Source organism: Camelus ferus, chromosome X, assembly GCF_009834535.1.
Source record: "Camelus ferus isolate YT-003-E chromosome X, BCGSAC_Cfer_1.0, whole genome shotgun sequence".
Lineage (NCBI taxonomy): Eukaryota > Metazoa > Chordata > Mammalia > Artiodactyla > Camelidae > Camelus > Camelus ferus.
Window position 1 is genome coordinate 70901078 of NC_045732.1, and position 19544 is coordinate 70920621.

General features: G+C 38.8%; 1 protein-coding gene and 1 long non-coding RNA gene across 2 annotated transcripts in view; one reads left to right on the plus strand and one right to left on the minus strand.

The window, feature by feature from the left end:
- The window catches only part of IL1RAPL2 (interleukin 1 receptor accessory protein like 2), an 809106-nt gene that overhangs the window by 695099 nt on the left and 94463 nt on the right, over nucleotides 1-19544 (minus strand). The window lies entirely within an intron of this gene.
- LOC116662212 lies at nucleotides 11103-14085 on the plus strand. Its single transcript, XR_004318215.1, has 3 exons — nucleotides 11103-11184; nucleotides 12467-12471; nucleotides 14074-14085. It is a non-coding gene; the product is annotated as an uncharacterized LOC116662212 (long non-coding RNA).

Genomic DNA, 19544 nt, shown 5'->3' on the forward strand with positions numbered 1-19544 from the left:
TTTGAGTCAGTATTCAATCAAACCTCAAAGTCAAACTACAACTCAATCCATCAATAATGAAAACAGATATATTAGAAAGTGATTTTTAGGCTTTTAGAAAAGTACATTTCTAGATGGAGGGAGTTTTATTAGGCAAATGTAATCTTTGATCATTCTAACAATATGCTTTAAAAAAAAAAAAAAGAAGTACTCATAAACAATGACAGGGATTGATTTTCTACCGAATTTTCCCTTTTCAGGAGTAAATACTAGGGACCTCTCTTAAGGAGACTGAAGATAGGCTCATCTTTCATGTTCTGAGAAGATAAGAATAGAACAAGAGGATACATGATTCAAAAGGAGAAGCACCAAAGAAGAGGCTTGGAGGGGTGGGTTGGTAGCAGAAACTACCTTTGACCATTTCTGGCTTGATTTCAAGCCCATCTAAGCCCACAAATACACTTATGGTGAGCAGGAAGAGCCCAGGTTGCATTACCCCCATATGTTGTAGACCCAAGAGCAAAACTGTTACTAATCAACATGAAATTCTACCAAAGTTTTGCATTCTTTATATTTTTATTCATCAGTAAGCCCTGTAAAGTGTTTGTTTATATCAGAGGCTATGAATGAGAATAACAGCTCTCAATCACTACAAGTGAACCATTTGTATGTGTGTAAAATATTTATAACTGATTTCCTCTTATCTCCCCCATACAGCTTTGGGGCCATTTTTCTCTAATGTTCAGTGGTGGGTGTTCAGGGAATGCAAATTGACTTTAATGTTATTATGTATCATAATACATCCTCCAAAACCCAACAGAAGCCATTTTTCAATTATTTGTTGTTATAGATGATTCATGACTGTATGTAGTTAAGAGATAATCAAACAAAACCACAGGCCCTACTAACATCTAAAAACTTTAGAAAGCCAATAGAAATGTAGACAGAGAGCCAACGGACAAGTTAGAAAATACAATATTAAAACCATCCCAGAGATAAACAACCACAGTGGGCAAGGATTCTGAAGAGAATAGGTAAGAGACTGAGTAACCATGGGTGCTCCACTGTCTCTCACTCCATCAAATCAGGAAGATTTTATAGAAGAGGTTTTCAGCAATATACTGAATGACAAGGAGAGATGGCATGACAAATAGAAGAAAACAGATGGAAAAATTTTGCATCAAGATATGATCAGAGCAATGCAAGTGAACACAGCTACAACTACTCAAGAGCTGTGCTTGGCATTAGGAAGTAGTTAGGATGCATCCTAAATGACTATTCAGTTTCCAGGATAATGCCTAAATCTACTTTAGTTGCTGTCACCAAGTATTAGTGGTTCCTTTGTTTGGGGAAGAAAAGCAGACTTCGAGGCTCAGATGAAAAGACTTGTAGATTATGAATAAAGAAAACCAACTAGATTACCAAGACAAACCAACCAACAAACAAAAGAAAAACAATTAATATATTTGTGTAATATTAAAGAGAGCAAAGAACAAAGAGGAACCCATTTTCAAAGAAAGAATGCAGTGTTGATTCTTAACTTTACAAATTTCTTCTCAGTTTTCTGTTGATTTGGCTCTCCCAATATTAGTTTATCCGCACTAGGTAAGTCAAGCCCCAGTGTTTAAAAACCTGACTTACAACCTTTTTGACTAACAGAAGTCTCTAAGATCCAACTAACTTTCCCAAATTGTCCTTAACGAACTCTTGCTGTCCTCTTGGCATAACTAGCTCCAGCCTCTCCTAGGGCAAACCTCCCCAAAGGGACTCTTTCTCCTATAACACAGGCTTCTGGTGGCACCATATGTATCTTGGCTGTTTCTAATTAACCCAGCTAGTCTGGCTTTGAATGGATGACTCAAAAGGCTGACGCACATGCACGCGCACGTGCGTGTGTGTGTTTAAAAGAACCAAATGATTTCACACCAAATTCAGATTCAATAAACTTAAACAATTTCATAAAATGATTATAATTTAAACATGAAAAGATTTCTTTGTGCCCCTCCCCTCTGAAAATTGCTTTCACCATTCAAAAATGAACAGTATTTATGGTGCATATTAAAATGCAAGTGAGTGGAGGAAGTCAGATAACAATGAACAATATACTGAAATGATAGAAAAAAATTGTGCAGGAGTAATCCTGTGCTCAAAGAATAGATGATATATATTTTTTCCATACAAATTACCATTCTTATAATTCTAGATTCTTATATTAAAAGCCCCTCAATGGGAAATTTCTATGAGATTCAGAAGAATATAAATGGAACAAGATGAAATTGTCTGGGGAGCCAAAATGAACGTTTCAACTGATGTTGAGCCCACATATATAAAGAGATGCACCTTTAAAGCAGTGAAAGCCAAAGCAGAGTCGGATTAGCAAAAACAGAAATCAGACTGAGGTGAAAATGAATTATTTCTATGTGTTTCAAGGGGAAAACAGTATTTTTTTGTGAACCTCAAGAAGAAATTCTTCCAGGAGAATTCATTTCAAACTGAAATGTTCCAGTTTAAGGTTTCACTGTAGTCAGAATACCTAAAGAACAGGAGCTGTAACCTACTCCTATGAAAGAAGCAATTTATTTCATGAAAATCTCCATAAAGTACCGGGAAGAAAGCGATCCATCCTCTATATCAAATTCTCAAAAGAAAATGTGCCACCTCCTCAGAAAAAGTTTCCTTTTATTTCTTTTCCCAATCTCCCTGCTCAGAAAGACATACCAAGAAGAACAGAGTCTCAAAGCTTTAGAGAAAAACCAGTGTGAAAGTACACAAAGCAAAATATTCCACAATGAACAACTGGGGCTTGAAACATCAGCTATTAGCTACCTTTAAATGGTATTTTTTGAAAACTTCACAATGATTAATCTGAGGCAAATAGAGCTGCGTAGACATGTTTAATGTTTTAGTTTCTAGAAACCAAAGGAATCATTCAAATGCTATGGTGAAAATACATTTATCCTCAAAACTCCTTTTGTCTGGGAGGAATACATATCTGTTGGTTTTTAAATTAATATGACATGTGTGTTTCTAAAACAGTATGGCGCCAAGGCTATATAAGAGATGAGGTCTACTTGCTGATGTATTGTATATAAATTTCAAACAACACCAAACACAGCCGACAGATTCCTATACAGGCAGACAGAAAAAGAGGTACTCGAAGAAAAAATGAAAAATTGCTCTCTTTTGACTGCATAGCTAACTGCATGCCAGAGTCATGTTTACATGAGACTAATAGACTTCTGTGAGCTTCAGTTTCACATAAGCAGAATAGTAAGAAGAGATCAGAAAATTTGGATGGATAAATATACAGATATATTTATAAATATATCTTTAAAATATAGGAACAAAATGGAATATTTTAATTAGATAGCACATGAAGAAAGGTACATGCAATGGATTTTTTAAACTGAGGTAAAATTGACATAACATTGTATTAGTCTCAGGGGTACAACATAATGACTTGATATTTGTATGTATTGCAAAGTGATCACCACAATAAGTTCAGTTAACATTTGTCACCATACAGTTACAATTTTCTTTCTTGTGCCGAGAATGTTCAAGATCCTTACAATGGATTCTGATGCAAGGTTGTTAAAAAAAAAAAAAAATGAAAAATTTTGGATTCCCAGCTAAGAGAAGCAAAGCCAATTATAAAGGAAAAATCTTAAGGTCTATAAATGAGATCAAGAATCCAAATAAATGCTAATATTTCAGAATGAGTGGTAATGACACCTAGAGTTCATTTCATTTAAAAACCTAGCACCAAGAGATAGTAAGAGGCAGTATAATTTTGAAACTAGAAGCAGATTCTGGAGTTGGATCACCTATGTGTGAATCCCTGCCCATATTAGCTGTGTGAGCTTGGGCAAGTTACTTATCCTCTCTGTACCTTAGTTTCTTTATCTGTAAAATGAGGATCATAATGATGTTCTACCTCATAGAGTTATTGTGAGGATTAAAGAATTTAATGTGCACAGAGGACTTAGAAGAGAATCTGACACATAATGAGCATTTGATAATTGTTAGTTAGCTAGTTTTAAAATACTGTATTTACTAAGAATCCTTAAACTAGCTATTTAAATAGAAATTTCCATTTTTGAAAAAGAAAAAACATCATCAATAAGCTACTCCTGCCGTAAAAGGCTACTAGTCAAATCACATGACATAATGAAAGACACTCCCACCTATAGCTTTCATTAACTGCAGACAGAATATCTAGTAAAAAAAAAAAAAAAACCGTTAAATTTGTTTAATAACTATCTTCAAAATCAGTTCAAAGTGTTATGTAACTTTTCTAGGATAGTCACAGCAAGTAGGTATGCAAATAAATTAAAAAACGAGAAGGCCAAAAGAAGTGGAGGTACTGCTTCATCTCTGCATCAGCTTTGGTAGTTTATGGAATGGAATGTGGAACAAAAAAACAAATAAATAAATAAAGTGGTCTGAATGCTGTTGTTGTAGGCAAAAACTTTGTAATAATTACAAGGAACCACCATGTATTAAATACCTATGAAAGGTCCAAGAGATATAAAAATGTTATTAGATTCTCCCCTTGTCCTCAAGAGAAAAGCAGCCTACATGTGGAGAGAAAACACATCCATACACACATAACAGCCCTCATGAGCAGTGCAGAGCTAACGGAACTTAAGTTACTACAAGAGTGTTGTCATTATCAGCAATAGAAGTGGCTTTCATTCAACTCCATGTGACATTTTAACAGACTATAAGGGAATGTGTACATATTTTTCCTCCTTTCCTATTTATTATACATCTTCAAGGTAGTATTAGACCCATTTGATAGAAGGGAGTGAGATTCAGAGAGATTAAGTAAATTGATCATCGGCACCTAAATAATAAATGGAAGAGCTGAAATACGGAATCTGACTCTGCACTATAACATTATGGATGGCCGTATACGTTAACGAGAATGAAAGTGATGGCTAAATTGTTCTGGGAGAAGTTATCTGTAGGATGCATGACAAAAGCACTAAAAACCTATACAACTCTCTTGGGGGCAGAAGACTGTAGCATCTCTGATTTATTTCCCAGTGAAAACAACAGTGGTGAGTAAAAAACCCTGCTGCTACCCCCTGGTAAGATAGTGATGAGGATGACATGACACAGAACATTTTAACAGATACTATTCCACATATGACAGTGATGTACTTCCTCAGCACTGACCTTTCCTTTTTCTCTTCCCTTCTTTGAGGATGGCAGGTGGGAACAGTTGAGTTTTACATACCTGCAGGTCTAATGTGCGGTGTTCATGAATTAGCTGAATACAAACAACAGGCCTCTGAATGTGAGCTACTCCAGCCTTTGCCCATTTTGTCCCCTCACTACCCTATCCTCTTGCGCTCAGCAGTGTCCGCTCACAGCCAGGAGTTGGAATAACTACTGAACAGTCTCCAAGTACAGAGGGTCTCTTCTACCATTCTGATATCAGGAGACAGGACTAGTTCACCCAAGTAGTGAAAAGAACACAGGAAACTGGAGTAAAGAAAGACCTGCGTTTGAATCCAAGCTGCACTCTGAACTAGCTGTATAAACCTTATATAAACAGGTTATTTAACTTCTATGAGCTTCTATTTTCACATCTACAAATCAGAAATAATATTTGCCTCACAGGGTTGTCCTGAGCATTGAACAGAATGCTATATTAAATACCTGTCTATCCATAGAACACAAACTTGTGGTTGCCAAGGGGGAGGGGAGGTGGGAAGGGACAGACTGGGAGTTCAAAATTTGTAGATACTGACAGGCATATGCAGAATAGATAAACAAGACTATACTGTATAGCACAGGGAAATATATACAAGATCTTGTGGTAGCTCACAGCAAAAAAAAAATGTGACAATGAATATGTGTATATTCATGTATAACTGAAAAATTGTGCTCTACACTGGAATTTGACACAACATTGTAAAATGACTATAACTCAATAAAAAAAAAAGTTTAAAAAAATACCTATCTACAAAGTAGTCTAAAAGAGCTGATTCACTGTCCCACCTTCTTTATGGTTAGACCATATGACAGCAGTCATTTTAATCACATGGAGTTGTATTTCCAGAGCATGACTTCACCATATCTTCTCCAAAAAGTTATACATTAAAATCTCATATTCTGTTGCTGTTCTAATGAGTGGCACATTGAACAGCAGAAGCAAATCACATCTTATACATAAATAAAACTTCAAATCAAATTATTTCTTGGATAACAAAAGGCTTCACCACCAAATGCGAATAAATATTTGGTCTTGTAATCATTGTCTTGTTTTTGTTCAGTTCTAGATATTCAGCTTCTCCACAAGAAATTCACAGGTTGTCATATTAATTGTTTTCAGAAGAGACATAATGCAATTGGTGATCTGAATACATAAGAATTGAAGACAAATTAATTGGGAAACTTGGGACCTTGTTAAAATGAGTTTGTGTGTAATTTCTTTCTGACTTCTGACCAGGAAACTTTTGTCACTAATACTTTTTACTTAGGGACTAGTGTTCGCCCTGAAAATCAATTAAGCTTATCTATTAAAACAAACTACTTAATGAAACAGAATCATCTGATTTAACAAACATGTGCCAGTTATCATGTTAGGTTGTTTTTTACATATGATATCTTATTTCTTATTTAATCCTCAGAAAAATGAATTAGGTAAAAACTACTCCTAATAATTTTTCCTAATTTTCCTAAAGAGGAAACTAAATTTAAGAAAAGCTATTTGCTCATAGACATATAGTGAGTTTGGGGCAGTGAAAAAATTTAAACCTAGCGATTCAGACTTCAAATATAGCATCCTTTATATTCCACCACTACTGCTGTGAAAATCAGAAATGCTGTACGGGTTCAGACCTATGATTTATCCAGCTTTCAATGCCAGTGCTGGGAGTCACAGTACAACATGGAGGCAAGAGTAAAAAGCTGGTACTCTAGTACAAGGATCACTCCCGGGCTCCTTCCTAAGTCAGAAGGCACACCTGATTCAGCATTTGAGACAAGATAGTGAATTAAATCAGGCAAGCACACACAAGTCTGAAAACACAGGACAAATTATGACAGGCTAGACAAAGCCAGGATATGGGAACGAGAAAGGCTTAATCCTAGAGACGAGGTAAATTTTCAGGAATCTGGAAATTCATAGGAAGCAAAGGGCCAGGCTCAATCATCAGGAGAACAAACATATGGCATCAATAAGAAGGTATGTTCAAAACCAACGCAGCAGCCCATTTCCTGCCCAGGTAGCTTCTTAAAAACTAACCAAGATAACAGACAATTGTTCAAAGAGCCTAATAAATATTTCTCTCTCCTATTGATCCTAAATGACAGATTGAAAGCTTCAAAGCATATTCCATTTTTCATTTCTAATACCAAGCAAACTCTTCTTTATCTAAAGAACATACGGTGAAAAACCAATCAAATATTTAGACTTACATTGGTTGCATAAGGACCACATGCGGAAATAATTTTAAAATAATACATACGTTTATAGGAAACTTTGAAGCGTTTTTGGAAAAAATCACAAAGCTTGCATTTATATCCAGAGATGATTAGGCAAAAAGCATTTCAGGATGCTGGGGAGTATCAGCCCTTAAGAAAAAGGGACTTGTTTCGAAAGGAATAATAGCTAAAAGCCTTCAGCTCGTATTGAGAGCACAATGACATCATATAAACAACGTAAATCACAAAACACTTATTGCTTAATGTCATCATATGGAAGCACATTTTGCTGAGGTAAATATAACGAATGGGAACGCTTCATTCTATCCTGAAGTCCATGTGTTACAGGGACAACAGGCACTGGGAGAGTGTTGGCTACCTATCCATGGATTCATGGATGTACTAATCAATGAATCTCAACAGAGCTCAATTTGCCCATTTCTCAGAGCCACGTCTTTGAAGTTTAATTGATAAAATAAAAGTACCATGTCTTTTTGTCCATGTCATAATCAAAGATGCCTCACAACCTCACTTGATATTAAAAATATGGCTAGGTTAGGTGGGCCAACTTAACCAAATGCTTTTATACCTCAAAACCACATTTATTTAAGTCTTTGTTTAGAATAGCACACCCTAAATACCAACTCCTGGCCCAGGCTGTATTCCACTTGGGCTCTGAGCATGCTTAAACTGTCTTTTCCATATGCAAGTCAGCATAGCTCTTGAGTTAAAAACAACAATAACAATAAGCATAACAGCTACTACTTACTGAGCACTTCTGTATGTCAAGCATTGTGCTACGCACTTTTTTTTTTATTGAAGTATAGTCAGTTACAGTGTGTCAAATTTCTGGTGTACAGCATAATGTCCCAATTATACATATACACACACATGTTTTCATATTCTTTTTCATTAAAGGTATATAGAAACAAAGGCAGTGTCCGTGCTTCTGACAAAGGTCAACCCCTCCATTTGTACGCCGGATTCCACTCCTCCTGTTTTCTCTTCCTTGATTTCTCCTTCTCTAATGGGCCATTTCTACTGGTATATAAACATGTGCTAGATTTTTCCATATTTTAAAAGAGAGATCCTTCCTTAATGACACATTCAACTACCATCCTCATTATCCACTCTTCTTCATAACCAAACTTCTAAAAAGGGTCAAGTTCAATGGCTATTTCGGGCCTCATTTTACACAGTTGACCACTTCCACTTCCTTGAAACACTCTCCCGTCTTAACTACCATGAGAGGTAGGTTTCCTTCCTTTGTTTTTGCCATACCTCTTAGTCCACTTTGCTGGTTCCTCATTATCCATGCCCCAGGGACTGATCCTCGGCCCCCATTCCATCTCTTTCTAAATTCTCTCTCTTGGTTACCTTATCTAGTGTCATAATCTTAAAAATCAGTATATTGACTGCTCTCAAGTATATATCCCAGGTCCATAATTCTGTGAGCCCCAGACTCATAGAAAAACTGCCTAATTTGACCCTTTTAAATTCATATTCCTAGGCAGCCTTATTTCACTTTGATTTATAATGTATCTCTGTACTTACTAGATTTTTTCGATGGGTAGCTACCTACTTCCTTAGGGAAAATAGCCTTCAATGACAATCTCCCTGTAATTCAGTTAACCTTCTGTGATATACATTACTACATATGTGGAAAGTTAAGCTCAGAAAGGTAATTTGTTTAAAGGGAGTTCGAGATTTGCAGATATACACTACTATATATAAAATAGATAAACAACAAGTTTATACTGTATAGCACAGGGAACTATATTCAATATCTTTTAGTGATGTATAATGAAAAAATATGAAAAGGAATATATCTATGAATACGTATGACTGAAACATTATGTTGTACAGCAGAAATTAACACACTGTAAACTGACTATACTTCAATTAAAATAAATAAAATCATAGACCTAGTTAAGTGTTGGACTTAGAACCTAATCCAACTCTTCATGATTCCGGAGACCAACAATTTAACCACCAGGCATTCAATCTTGTCAAGTTTGTTAACTGACAAGATTAAAACTCCTCATCATACATTTCCTCATCACCACACCTCAGACTATATCAAATCATGACCAAGCTTTTATGGTACAAAGATGACTTTGCCTTAGGATTATAAATCATTAGCAGTTATTCTCAGTTTTTAAGCCACGTTTCTTTGTAAGCCATTGTGAGAGAGATGAGGCCATCCTGGGAAAGAAGGCACTATCAGTAGGGCAGAAACTCAGGAATTCTTCCTCTAATAACAGAAACAGAAAGCAGGTATACATCTAGTCACTTTTTTGGGGGGTCTTCATTGAAACTATTCTGGTAAAATAACCTCCAGGATAAAAAGCACAGATTGTAGTAATGAACTAGAATTGTACTATAGTCCATGTGAACGTCAAATCCATGGCTCTAGCCAAAGTAAATTAGAGAAAAGATATACGAGTCATATAGTATCCTCAAAAAAGCTTTTTTTTTTCCTAAGCAGGCCATGTGTCAAAATACTGCAAGACGAAAAGCATAGAGACTCTAGGGCATTGCCTACAGGGAACCATTAAGATTTATCTTTAAACATGAAATCTAACTAGCGTGGGACTAAATTTTAAGAGGTTTCCTAAAACAGGATTGGTGCCCCCATAATGTATATATGCTGGGATTGACTCTATTTATTCTATTAATTGCTCAGTTAAAAACATATATGATGTCAGTAGAGGAACAAAGGGAACAGTCTAGGAACCCAAACAATGGGGAAGAAATGGAATATGAGGAGGGAGGGAAGTGGCACAGAATTAAACAGAAGGACATGAAACAGAGGACAGGGGAGACATTAAGCATTAGCTTTGGGATTAGAAAGCTGAATATAAGAGCATTTACAAAACTGCTTACATGGACTTATACTACACCTTAAGTAACAGAACTCAGTAATACTTTTATTCTAATAGAAACACATTACATGTGCAAAGCAAGATGTATTCATGTGAGTTAGAAATCATGATAAAATTTTTAAATAGCATGACTAGGCTCTTCAGCTGTCTCTGATAAAATTTACATAATGTCTTTTGCGTCTTTCGAAGGGCACTGGCTCTCACTCAGCATTTCCAGGCCCATGTCTCCTATGTCATCTACATACTTTTTACCCAAGTTTTTCCACATATGGTTACTTGGGTCTTTGCAGGGGACCACGAGCCAAAGGATGCAGACAGCCTCAAGAAGCTGGAAAAAAAAAAGGCAAAGAAACAGATTCTCCCCTAGTGCCTCTCGGAAGGAAAACAGCCCTATCCACACCTTTTTTTATCCCAGGAAGTCTCATTTTGGGCTTCTGGCTTCAACAACTGTAAGATAATAAATGCGTGTTGTTTTAAGCCACCAAGTTTGCTGTAATCTGTTTACAACAGCAATAGGAAATGAATATACCCCCTTTCCCATTTCTTTGACTTCTAAGCTCTTTCTCTTTCTCCATTACTGATCTCATGAATTTGTGTCAATGAGAATATCAGCAACTCAATCACTCACCTTGGTTTTCAAGTATAGGCTGCCAAGACCAAGGAATGTCTTCATCTTCACACACTATCCTCCCTCACCTCATGCCATTTAGTCTCAACAATCCAAAGATCTGATGGAATTAATCTGTAGCCTCGTGACATCTGTCCCTTTCATTTATAACATATTCCAACTTCATTACCCTCTAATAATAAACTTTTTGATAATTCTTCCATCATCACCCTCCCTCAGTTGTCTTTCTTTTTGTAAACCTGTATGGAGACAAATGTCCATTGACAGATAATTGGATAAAGACTACTACTCAGCCATAAAAAAGAATGAAATAATGCCATTTGCAGCAACATGGATGGACCTGGAGATTATCATATTAAGTGAAGTAAGTCAGACAAAGACAAATATCAGACGATATCACTTACTTATGGAGTCTAGAAAATGATACAAATGAACTTATTTACTTAACAGAAACAGACTCAGGGACATAGAAAACAAACTTATGGTTACCAAAGAGAAGAGGTGGGTGCAAGGAGGGATAAATTAGGAGTTTGAGATTAATAGATACAAACTACTAAATACAAACTAGATAAACAACAAGGTCCTACTATAAAGCACAGGGAACTACATTCAATATCTTGTAATAAACTAATAATGGAAAAGAATCTGAAAAAAAAAAATGTAACTGATCACTATGTTGTACACCAGAAACTAACACAACATTGTAAATCAACTATACTTCAATAAATTTTTTTAAAAAAGAAAAAAAGTTTATTATTCTCTAATAATAAAAGAAAGGCACGTAAGAATCCAAAGCTCTTCCTCTATGTTAAGTCTCATTGTAAAATAATGTGGCATGTGTCAACAACTCAGTCAAGTACCAGTGATTGGCTAAACCATATGCCTGCCATTTTGCTTAACTCTAAGGGTGATAGAAAATAAAGTAGGGTCATTGTCTCTTCCCTGTGTGAGTTTGCAATCCTGTTAGGGAAACAAAATCAACATCTATTAAAGAATTAGAAACTAGAGCAAAACAATATATGATCTAAGATCATAAGAGCTAAATCCTATTGTTCTTGTTCAATGTTGTATACAGTTCAGAGAAAGGTAAGATCAATGAAGCCCAGAGTATATGGAGAAAGCTTCTTAAATAGGTGTCCAGATAAGAAAATCACTTTTTTTGCCATTGACTTCAGCATAAGTACTGAAGATGAAGATGTCTATAAACTTTCCTTCCCAGGTCAGGGTCAGCTCATCTGAGTCACACTGCTTACCCTGCTATTCAGAGTAGAGTCCTTACTCCTGAAACCCATGCCAGAGAGACAGCTAGGATAATGGAATAAAAGAGATGGAAAAAATAGAAAGAGGCAGTAGGTGAAAACAAAACAGAGTCTAAATAAAGCAAGGCTAGAAACAGAAAGAAAAAAGTAGCATCCACCAACCTTCAAAATGACAATTATAGGTTCCTCGTCAAAGCTCACAGAACTCAGGATAAGACAGCTTTGAGAACTAAGCCTAACATGTCCCCAAATGCTGCATCAATGGCATGAAGACACAGCGGCAGTTTCCTTTCCCTCTCTTTCTCCTGCCCACCAGGAGCTTAAGGACACCTCTAGAAGATGTATTCCAGATTGCTGGCAGCAGAAGTCAGTGACATCAGGCTCTTTTCTCCAAACCAGGAATGCTATACCAAAGAGAATAATAATGAAAAGAAGCTGAATCTGGCTCTATTATGACAGAGATAACAAAGTGACTACATTCTAAGTGGCAGCCTGTAATACAAAGATCTGGGGGAAATACAACTCTGGCCCAAAGGACATGGCATATGGTAGACATTCAATACATGCTTGTTGAATGAGTGCTCAAATGAGTGATTGTAAAGTACAATCTAAGCCTGAGAATATGGAGACTTCCAAGTATGATATTTCTAACATTATGAACTTGCTTTCAAAGACTGTTCAAAAGGACATTGAGTCCCACAAAGAATATTCTTAGGCTTCTGGTCTTTGCCTATCCCTACGGTCTCCTCTGCTACCACTCTCCCACTTGTTCACCAGGCTCCACTGACCTTCTTTCCAATCCCCAGACATCCACTGCTTCTTCTCATCTCAGGGAAGTTGCACATGCTCTTTTCTCTGTCCAGAATATAATCCCTTCTCCTCACCCCACCACCACTAACTGACTCCCACTCATCCTTGAGGTCCCTGGAGTTTTCAATCTCCTGTCAGAAGCCAGCTATAAAAGTATGAACCAGCATGTAATTTAAAACATTCATGCAATTAAGAAAAACAGGTGATGTCAGGAGAGTATAATAATAGTATGTTCTTAGTGTCACTGTCACAGTTGGAAGCATAAGCTGAACAGACCATGAGTCTTACCCACTGTATTAATTCTTCATTTCTTTGTGCCTAGTGTAGCTTAGTAACAACGAAAGATACAATAAAGGTAAGTGAAACAGAGTTGACAACTAGGCATTCTCTGTTTTCTATTCTACAGTCCAAGAATCAGTCCCACTCTTCCCTATACATTCCTCCCCTGAAACAGGACATTTCCCACCACTACACTATCAACCTCCTGTCTATATCCTGGCCCCATTCAAAACTCAGAAAAAGGAACCTGCCGAAGTAATGGAAAATATAACTAAAATCCTGGAAGAATTGGGCAATGATTATAATTTTGTTTCTGTCTTCCAGTGTCTTCCAAGACAAATGAACCTACAGGCCACCTACCATCAGAATCCATCCCAAGGACCCTCCCCATCTACGTGCCTTCACAGAACAGAGTTTACTCCATGTAGTGGCATAAATGCTGGTGCTTTTGTTAAGACAAGAAAAAAGCACCAACTTACTTGCCTTCATTCTCCACTAAGACCCCACTAGAAATTCATTCCTTGGCAATACTCTCGTGGTCAAAGTGGGAATGAGGGCATGTCTCCACGGACGTCATGATGCACAGCGACTCTTTCTGCTGTGTGACAGGGAAGGTCTACAGGTCAATTAGTATTTTTTGTGGTCCAGACCCAAGCATGATAATGAGAAGCTAATATACCATAGGTAAATTTCTAGTTTATGTCATTGATAGAATTATAGATACTGTCATATTGTAAATACTAATAATATCAGGGCCTAGTATGCAGATGACCAAGGGGGTCTCCAGGGGGTCTAGGAGCACAGTCTGAAAACTATTGAATGTAGCATATTTTGTCATTCTGGTTTCCTTCTTCAGAGGGTGCTGTTTGATGAATAGTATGTTTGCCTCCTAAAATGAAGTTCAAAGCCCTTAGGTGCATGTTAAGTTTCTCAGCTGCCATTTGCATTGCCCTTCCTGCCAGCATAATAAACTGCAATTTTCCTTTTCAAACTCATTAACCTACCAGAGATAAGAGACATCTCTTATTAGTGCCATTGCAGAACTGACAGAAATGGGGACCAGAAAGGCACCGAGATTGTATCTGGGCACAGGGCTCAGGTTCCCGAAACAAATGGCATTCAGTGTCTCAGTTATCAGATCCTTCACCGCCTGTCTGCTCCTCATTCACCACTGTAACCAGAGAGAGCAGACCTTCTGTGAGCTACCAGACAAGGTCATCATTCTTCCACTACCCCACCCCCACCATGGGGCCCCGATACTACTCCGTTCTGAGTCACTAATGATGATTCATTCTTAACAAACGTGGAAACCCACGTTCCAGGTTAACAGATGAAAGTCTATTATCCCTTATTTCCAAAACCAACTGCTTCACCTGTGTTCTCTATCCATGACTCCTTGCCACCTCCCAGACTTTGCTCCCTCAATGACCTGCTTTCTTTTTACTGACTCTTTCGCCAGTGTTTTTCAAACATGTGTTGCCCCTCACCCCCTAAGACAAAAGGAGGGAAAAAACACATTTGGCTTGATTATGCTGCCATTTTAGAAACCAATGATTTTTCTCCTTCCATTCAATGCCAAACTTGTGACAAAATTTTATCTCAACACCTCCATTTTCTCAGCAGCACTTCGCTCCTTAATCTCTTATCATCTGGTTTCCATGATCACCAAAATACTGCCATTATTCTCTCAAAGGTCACCTATGTCCTGCTTTTTTCACTGTCTTTATTCTTGAACTCTGTAGTTTTCCTGGAGGTTGACCATCCCTCCTTCTTGACTCGTTTCTTCCTTGTTTTTTGTTTGTTTTGGTAACTATCCAACTCTGGCTTTCTTCTTCCTTTTCTAACCAGTTATTAACTGTCTCTCCACTAATTCTTTATCTCATCCATGCAGGTGGGAATTAACTAAAGTTCTATCTTCAGTCCTCTGCCCTTTTTGTCTCTAGCATTTTCTCCCTGAGGACTGTGAAAATTTGACATCAAGCCAGAGTGACAAATTCAAGTGCTTACAAGGACCAGGCAGGTAATGTAAGTGAAGAAAAAGATGGATGGGTGTCAGATACAACTGGGGAGTGTTGGATGCTGGGGCAAACTATTGAGTTAGCTTATATTTCTAAAGGGAAAGATGCTGCTCAGTCCCAGCCAATGTATGCCATGTGGTCTGAATGTGCCAGCTCTTCCAATTTTTCATCAGAAGTCTGAAGTATAGATCTTTCTGTTAATTCTTGAAATTTTTAAATGTTAATCACCAATTCAGCTTTTTTTTTTTTTAATGATGTAGGTTGTTTCAGTTAGGATTGGCTAGGTTCTACTGTTTCTACACATGACCCCAGAATCCTAGCTTACAACAAAACATGGTTCCTTACCCACGTTCCAACCCCATCACAGGTCAATTGTATCTCTGCTCCACATCATGTTTAGTCTAGGACTCAGGTGGACAAAGCTACTTCTATCTAGAATTTTGATGATCTCATGGCAGAAGAAAAAGAAAACCTGGTGAATCACGCACTGAAATTATGCACTTAAATCATGCCTTAAATCTCCTCTCAGAAATACTGTACATCATCTCTGCTCACCTTTCATTTGCCAAAACAAGTCAAATGACCTAGGCTGACTTCAATGAAAAGGGGGAGTATAATCAGCTCTCAGAGAGAAGTAGCAAGTATTTGTGAACAGTAACATAATCTGCTATACTGGCAAACACAACTATCAGTGGTCCATTATCAGTTTGCAACCTCTAATTTTCAAGAAAGAGCAGGGAACAAGAGACTCAAGAAATCCCATTTGTCATCGCCACTCAGGAACTATATGGTACCCTGGGCGAGTCACTTCACCAATTGGTCTCATCTGTAAAATGAGGAACTTAGAGTAGATGATTTTTAAGGTCTTCTTACAGACCTACTATACTGAGTGTGTGAACAGCTCTGCAAAGATAGAAGACTACTGAGACTAAACCTCGCAAACTGCTTTCATCCAAGTCCCAGTCCTACATTTTCTAAAAGTAGCTGCACATTTTTACTTAAATATCTAACCATTAGCATCCAGCAAGTGCTAATCCAAACTGCTCTTCACTCAAACATTGATTTTCTTATTTGTAAATGATTCTACTATCAAAACAATCCAACTAATGTTTGGAATCATCCTTATCTCTTGTATTTCTCTAGTCTCCCATCTCCAGCCAGTCACACATCTCTAGCGATATGGTCTTCTTGCTATTTCTTTCACCTATTCCTTCCTTTCCAGTCTACTGGCTATCAATATTATCCATGCTCTTTATCTATTCATACCTGCATAGCTCACCTGGATTGCTATCTCGGCTCTTGCCACTCTTATTTCTGAAGCTTTAGTGTTATCATGTAATCATCTACCTAGCCCATCCACATAACTCCCACAATCTCACCCCTACTCAAAGCCTTCAATAACTCCTTGCTGCCTTCAAAGGAAGGTCAGAACTCCTTCACCTGCCATTCAGGTTGCCTTCAGCAACTGACTGTATAAACTTAATATGTTTAATGAAAGGATGCCCAACACTGCTAATTACTAGAGAAATGCAAATCAAAACCACAATGAGGGGGATGAAGCAAGATGGCGGAGTAGAAGGACACTTGTAGCTCACCCTCTCCCACAAATACACCAAAACTCACATCTACGGACCTACTCAGCCAACCAGAGCACCTGCCATACTTCGACAGAACTTCGCCCTCTTTGAAAGTCAAAGACGCCAAAAATCTGGTAGGAGAAAAGGAAAAAAGAAAGAGGAAAAAGCAAAACAGTGTAGGACTGATCCCGTGGGGAGGGAGCGGCAAAGGAGGACTGGCGCTCACTCGCTGGGTCTCCCCTCTCCAACGGAGAGGCCAGTGGGATGGAGGGGGAGCCTCCGAGGCTCAGATCTGCCCCAAGCACCCCTTGACTGATAGAACTGAGTTAAACGGGCACAAAGGGTCCCCGCGACACCCAGTCCGAGATGCGAGCCAGCAGCTGGGGCCGGGACAGGCCGCCCAACCCAGGCGGAGGACGGGGACGGCTGCACTGAGGCAGCCCCAGGAGACTGCAGGGTACTGCAGGGGGCTGCACGCCATGGCTGGGAGGAGATACGGAGCAGAGCCACCTCGGTCCCCCATAAATTGCAGAAAAAGTGAAGCAACACGGCTGGTGTGCCCTGGGGGGAAGGGCGCCAAAGCTTTGGTTTCCTCAGACCTGCGCCACCATTACTGGCACTTCTCCCGAGAAGAGAGGCGGGGCGCAGCCACAGCTGCCATCTCCTCCTGTGTGCAGCGCCTGGGCGGGGTGGGGCCGAGACCTGAATCCACACCTGGGGGCTCTGCAACCTCCTAGGCAGGACTGAGACTTGTTTACTGCCCAAGGGAGATAGATCTTTCTGCCCTGGCACCTCAGAGAACTCACGCCGCCAAGACAAATAAGGAGCTGAGATTTGGCACCGAGCAGACACGGGCCATTCCACAGTCTTCCCCAAGCCTACTTTCGGAACACCGACCCGAGGTGGAGCGGGGAGCTGCACAGAGCAGCAGAGCGACCGGCGATGGGAGAGGGTGGGCATGATCTGCCCACCTGCCTCGCCAAGCACAGCATCTTACTGGGACATCGGGAAGGGGAGTGACCCGCCCGCCCACCAGGTAAGAGCTCAGCACCTGACCCAGTGCTGGGAGGGGGCGCAATCTGCTAGCCGACAGCCACTGGGAGCAGCACAGATGAGGGCGCCAACAGAGGGCCTCTGGAAACAGCAAGCTGAGTTTGCGAAACAGGGCGAAGACACAAAGGCCTCTCGATAAAATCATCAAGAGCACACCATCTCCAGGAGAACTAGATAACTGATACTCCTTAAGCCACAGTGCCAGAGAGATATGAGCAATATGAAGAAGCAGAGGAACCACTCCCAATTAAAAGATCGAGAGAAATCCCCTGAAAGCACGATCAAAGAAATAGACATTGATGGCCTACTAGACCAAGATTTCAAAAAAGGAGTGATCAAAGTACTGAAGGAACTAAAAGAAATAGTGTTTAGAGATATAAAATATGTCAAAAATGAAATAGAAGCTATAAAGAAGAACCAAGTAGAATTAGTAAACTCATTTGCTGAGATGAGAGTTGACCGAAAGGCTATACAAAGCAGACTAGATAATGCAGAGGAACGAATAAGTGACCTAGAAGACAGGACAAACAGAAAGCACCCAATCAGAAGAGCTGAGAGAAAAACAAATAAAAAACAATGAGAACAATATAAGGGACCTATGGGATAATACAAAGCATGCCAATCTACGCATAATAGGGGTTCCAGAAGGGGAAGAAAGAACAAAGGGGATTGAAAAGATATTAGAAGAAGTCATGACTGAAAACTTCCCAAACCTAAAGGAATCAGATATCCAAGCACAGGAAGCTCAGAGGGTCCCAAACAGGAAGAATCCAAACAGACCCACACCAAGACATACCATAATCAAGACAGCCAGAGTCAAGGACAAAGAAATGATCCTAAAGGCAGCAAGAGAACAACAAAGACTGAGTTACAAGGGAACCCCCATAAGGTTCTCAGCTGATTTCTCTACACAAACACTACAGGCCAGAAGGGAGTGGCAAGATCTATTCAAAGTCCTGAATGAAAAAAAGATGCAGCCTAGGATACTTTATCCAGCAAGACTATCCTTTAGAATAGAAGGAGAGATAAAGAACTTCACAGACAAGCAAAAACTACAAGAGTTTAGCAACACTAAACCCATGCTAAAAGAAATATTGACGGGTCTACTCTAAATAGAAAAGAAGCAGGATGCTACAAAAATGAGACACTCATAACCGGAAAGGAGATAACTGCCATGAGTTCGGAAAGGAGATAACTGCCATGAGTTCCAAAAAGAATAAACACAAAATTGTAAAAGAAGACATCTAAATCATTAAGAGTGGGAGAGGGTAAAGAAGATGTGGTATATTTATACAATGGAATACTATTCAGCCATAAAAACCAACAACATAACGCCATTTGCAGCAACATGGATGTTCCTGGAGAATGTCATTCTAAATGAAGCAAGCCAGAAAGAGAAAGAAAAATACCATATGAGATCGCTCATATGTGGAATCTAAAACACAAAAACAAAACAAAAAAAAGCATAAATACAAAACAGAAATAGACTCATAGACATAGAATACAAACTTGTGGTTGCCAAGGGGGTGGAGGGTGGGAAGGGATAGATGGGATTTTAAAATTGTAGAATAGATAAACAAGATTATACTGTAAAGCACAGGGAAATAGACACAAGATCT